Below are 5,439 nucleotides of genomic sequence, written 5' to 3'. Positions count from 1 at the left end.
CCCCCTGCAAACCAGCGCGTGCAGATCTAGGGAAACTTCACCCTGCCTGTGTTCCTCCCCAGCTAAACTGCAAGTTTCCCTGCAATCCACAGGGCGCTAAGACCCAGGGCACACCGGTCGGGTCCTTCCCTGAAGCTGGAGCAGCAATCTTGGCAACAGGAACGCAACACCAAAGGCGATCAAAGTGCGCCTGCGCGGGCGCCTCGCAACTGCCGCGCTGCGCGCACCCGGGTCTCCGATGAAAGCTCTTCTACGTGAGGGCAAGAAGAGCCAATCAGCCAGTCAGGATGGCCGAGCGGTCTAAGGCGCTGCGTTCAGGTCGCAGTCTCCCCTGGAGGCGTGGGTTCGAATCCCACTTCTGACAAAGAGCTGAATTTTTTCCCCCTCGTCCTAAAATGTTCTTGCAATAATTTTCCCTCCACCTTCCCCTCCTTGTTTAACAGCCCGAGTCCCTGCAAACAGGATCTACCGGGAGCAGACCAGAAAGGGGAGGCGGAAGCCCTGCTCAGCCCGAGTCCTGTAGGTAGAAGCTGCACTTCTGCTGACTCCGGATTAGGATTGTTCCGACCGTGTGAACACCCCCTTGAGCCCGATCCAACCTGGAGGGAGGCTTTACAAGACGCCGAATGGGATTTTGCAGGCGTTTTCTGCTTGCTTCCCAATTCCAGGCTGCAAAGCTCTTTTGCAACGGTCTCTCAGGATTATTCTGCGTATTCTTGCTCTATTTTGTTGTTCAGTCGTTGCGTCCGCCTCTTCGTGACCCCATGGACCACAGCACGCCAGGCCTTCCTGTCCTGCGCTCTCTCCCGGAGCGTGCTCAAGTTCATATTCATTGCATCGGTGATGCTATCTAGCCATCTCATCCTCTGCCGTCCCCTTCTCCTTTGGCCTTCAATCTTTCCCAGCATCAGGGTCTTTTCCAGGGAGTTTTCTCTTCGCATTAGGTGGCCAAAATATTTGAGCTTCAGCTTCAGTATCTGTCCTTTCCAATGAGCACTCAGGGTTGATTTCCTTCAGGATGGACTGATGTGACCTCCTTGCAGTCCAGGGGACTCGTAAGAGTCTTCTCCAGCACCACAGTTCGAAAGCATGCCCCAGCAGCAATTAAGATTGCCGGGAGTAGCCTCTTGTTGAAGGTGAAAGCGGAGAGTGCAAAAGCTGGTTCACCCTCAACAAGAGGCTCTTTAGATCGTCTTCGCTTTCTGCCATTAGGCTGGTATCGTCTGCGTATCTGAGGTTGTTGATAATTCTCCGGGCAAACTTAATTCCGACCTGTGATTCATCCAACCCGGTGTTTCTCATGATGTACTCTGCATATAAGTTAAATAAGCAGGGTGACAATATGCAGCCTTGTCGTACTCCTTTCCCAATTTTGAACCACTCGGTTGTTCCATGTCAGGTTCTTACTCTTGCTGCTTGACCCTCATACAGGTTTCTCAGGAGACAGGTAAGGTGGTCTGGTCCTCCCATCTCTTTCAGAATTTGCCACAGTTTGTTGTGATCCACACAATCAAAGGCTTTAGCGTAGTCAATGAAGCAGAAATAGACGTTTTTCTGGAATTCTCTTGCTTTCTCCATGATCCAGCAAATGTTGGCGATTTGATCTCTAGTTCCTCTGCCTCTTCGAAACCCAGCTTGTACTTCCGGTAGTTCTTGGTTCGCATACTGCTGAAGCCTAGCTTGTAGGATTTTGAGCATCACCTTGCTGGCATGTGAAATGAGCTCAATTGTATGGTAGTTTGAACACTCTTTGGCATTGCCCTTCTTTGGAACTGGAATGTAAACTGACCTTTTCCAGTCTTGTGGCCACTGTGGAATGTTCCAAATTTGTTGGCATATTGAGTGCAGCACTTGAACAGCATCATCTTTTAGGATTTTAAATAGCTCAGCTGGAAAACTGTCATCTCCTCTAGCTTTGTTGTTAGTAATGCTTCCTAAGGCCCACTTGACTTCACTGTCGAGGATGTCCGGCTCAAGTTCAGTGACCGCACTATCATGGCTATCATATACATTCAGATCTTTCCTGTATAGTTCTTCTGTGTATTCTTGCCACCTCTTCTTAATCTCATCTGCTTCTGTTAGGTCCCTGCCTTCTTTGTCCTTTATCATGCCCGTCTTTGCACAAAACGTTCCCTTGAGATCTCCGATTTTCTTGAAGAGATCTCTAGTCTTTCCCATTCTGTTGTTTTCCTCGATTTCCTTGCATTGTGGATTTATGCTACTGTAAAATTTTGTTTTCTTGCTGCTGGTTCAGGCATGACATGCACAAGAATGGATGAGGATAAACTTGGGGCAGAACGAGGCATGATCTCATCCAAGGCATGCTCCCAAATCCATGTTTGCTGAAGGAACACGCATGCAGGGCAGACAGGAGTGGCACGTGCAGAGGAAAACAAGATGGTGGATGAAAGTGCTTCACCTGCACTCGGGCCTGTTAATTCTCCCCTGCAAAAGTATCTCCCAAGGTTGCATTTTGCTCAAATAAGCATACTTCTGCCTTCAGAGCTGAGTGGAGTGGGATGGTTAAAAACCATCTCAGGGGGGATTTGTGAGGAAGAATTAGTAAGCAGGGGAAGGGTTAAGCATTTTTCCCTCTTACCGGCTGATTTCCTCCTAGACGTGCCACTTCTTCCCACAGTAAGGTTGTGAGGAAAACCAGGTTGGGAAGATCACATTTTATGTCCATATATGATGTAGCCATGGGAAGGCTCCTGCTCTGAAAAGCGACCAAGGAATATTTTAAATAAATACAAATCAATGAATTTGTGGATTGTGCAGGCTAAGCGACTGAACTATGAGTCCAGAAGTCCCCGATATGAATTGGCCACAAAATCAATCTACAAATATAGATCTCATAATAATACCAACCTGCTTTACAGGGTTGTTGTGAGGATGGCAACAAGGGGTGTCTGACTGTGCATCAGTTCTACATGTTAGGCTGTAGAAGTCTGCCACCTAGTGGAGCACACTAAGAAATGCTTGCAGAAGCCATAAGAAAAAGAAGCCCAGCTAGGCTGATGGGAAAACTGATCTGCATTATCTCCATTTTTATGTGTGTGTTCTGTAAAAAGCACAAATGGGAATGTAGAGCATTTCTACATGAGGCTTTTATTGCAGGCTCATGATTGGTCGCATACAGAAGTTTACAGGTCCTTTACACAAGGTCGTCAACCTCCAGGGCACATCCAGCGGTTTTTGAACTTTATCCCACTTTTAAAAAGATTGGAGATAATGCACTCCTTAAATGTAAATCTGCTTTAATGTTCTTATGTAATTGTGCAGTTGCACAATAACCTCAGCCTGGGAAGAAGCGAAGCATACTGACTGGGGCGGAGCAGGAAAATCACAGCTCCCCCCCCCCCCCCCGCATGTCTGCCTGTTAACCTGGGCTGGGAAGAGAGTTTTCTGGCTGAGCTAGGAGAGGTTCAAAGCAAGCACAGAGCTGACGGGGGGAAGAAGATGATAACCCCCCATGTAAAGAGCTGACAGCAATGAAGCGCCATACTGCTTTGCAGAGAGAGAGAGGCTTTGGATCTGTCGGGAGACTCACTGATTCACAGCTCGCTTTCTTGCTCTCTGCCCCAGAGGTTGAGGAGAACCTGCAGCCCGTGTCAGCCTGTGTAAGAAGCCGATCTTTAATCCTGCATAGAATCCTGAAGCAGAAGCCCTGGTAAATTGTGGAATAAAACGCAAATATGGTGTGGTGAAGCCCATATAGCGTGGATTAATGTTATAGTTGGCAGTGCAGCTAAAACTGGATCTTGGGGCTAAAGTCCAGGAGGTTCCCAAATGACCACTGACAGAGCAGCAGGTGATGGCAGGGCGGCTGCAAACAAGCCTGGGCATCAGCATCTGGGCTGATGCGGCTCATCATTTTCCTCTTATTTTAAAACTGTTTATAGTCAGGAAGCAGCCAGCAGGGCATGTGCATGGTTACAGATGCCCATTTTATTATATTTACTTCCAGCGTCTGTTATCCTTTTCTGCAACAAAATGGCACTTATTTGCAAGTCCAAGTGTTTAGCATCAGGGCAGCGGAAGTAAACTCCCATCTTATTCCTGTAGCCATGATGGTTCAAGGGAGTTTAAAATGCAAAATTGCTTATGCTCAGACTATTTCCTTTAAGAAAAAAAAAAAATCAGGGTTGACAAACAGCCTCCCCTCCCCCCCCCCCCGCAACATATCAGGAATGTAGAAGAAGTTGTAAAGCATGGAATGGCGGCTGGGGCGGGGCAGAAAAGTTTGTTGAGAACTTCACAACTGAACTGATGTTCATGGCCATCCAAACACCCCCATCTCACCAATAAGATCAATGGGTCTAAAATTACTTAGCTGTACCACTGGTTATTTTACTTTATGGCATGGTTGGGGGAGTTACTGGATGTAAAGTTTAGGTGTTTACCACCCCAACTTTCCCACAGTATCCCAGAGTGATGCTACATTAAGGGCATTGTGGGTAGGGATTTTGTTAAATCCGTTACGTTTGTGTTTTGCAGATTGTCAAGCACCTTCCGTTCCATCTTCCACTCATTGACGGAATCAGATTTTTTATATGAGAATTGCATTCATTTGCATATGTGCCCTTGTGCTTATGCGCATTAGCACTAATGCACCCTTGTGCTAATGTACATTAATGGAAGTCTGCATTACCATTAATGCACATTAGCCCAAGTGCACATTTGCAAACAAACAGAATTGCACAAAGCCCCCTCCCCCCGTAAAAAACTGATCTGAGAGTTGGTAGAATCCCCATGACTCAGAAGAAGTGGGTCCACTGTGGAAACCACAGGCTGGATTCATAGAAATCCAGACTCACTGGAACCAGCTGCAAATTTCTCCGACATCCTGAATTGTGGGAATTTAAATGGAGGTTCTTGAACCCAACATGGGGGTGTTGAGTAGAGGGCCCAGGGCAGGTGTCAGCAGTAAGCAGGACCAGACCAGACTGACCGTTAGGCAGAGTGAGACAACCACCTTAGGCAGTTGATTTGGAATGTCATAAAAAAGCAGCACATTTTAGAAATGTATCATTATTGTAGTTTCACCACCAGAGTAAAGGCACATCTAGGACTTTCTGTCTCAAGAGTCACTTGACTCTTGAGACAGAGTACCAGGGGCACTGGGGCACTGCTGAGATACTGGGCTGGTATGCACGTGGGGCCTCTTCTCTCACTCACCAAACATGTAGCTGACAGGAGGAGGTTCAGAGGATGGCAACAAGGGAGAGGGCCTTCTCGGTGGTGGCTCCCAATTATGGAACACTCCCCAGTGACAACAATGTCATCTTTTTGGCAGCAGGTTAAGACTTTCCTCTACTCCCAGGCATTTGATACCATATGATAGGGTTTTTCATGGGTCCTGGAATTTATTACCGCTGATTGTTAGCATTGTTTTTATTTTTTGTATGTCAGTGTTTTTTTTATATTAAGTATTGTATT

At 47.0% G+C, this 5,439-nt stretch overlaps 1 non-coding gene across 1 annotated transcript; it reads left to right on the top strand.

Moving 5' to 3' along the window:
- The first annotated feature begins 281 nt into the window (after positions 1 to 281).
- On the top strand, positions 282 to 364 carry TRNAL-CAG (transfer RNA leucine (anticodon CAG)). The gene has a single exon. It is a non-coding gene; the product is annotated as a tRNA-Leu (tRNA).
- Positions 365 to 5,439: the final 5,075 nt, after the last annotated feature.

The sequence above is a fragment of the Heloderma suspectum genome, chromosome 8 (genome assembly GCF_057233095.1).
Source record: "Heloderma suspectum isolate Gila_16-S chromosome 8, 16-S_ref, whole genome shotgun sequence".
Classification (NCBI taxonomy): Eukaryota; Metazoa; Chordata; class Lepidosauria; order Squamata; family Helodermatidae; genus Heloderma; species Heloderma suspectum.
Note: the sequence above shows the minus strand (reverse complement) of the source record. Positions and strands in the feature narration are given on the sequence as shown.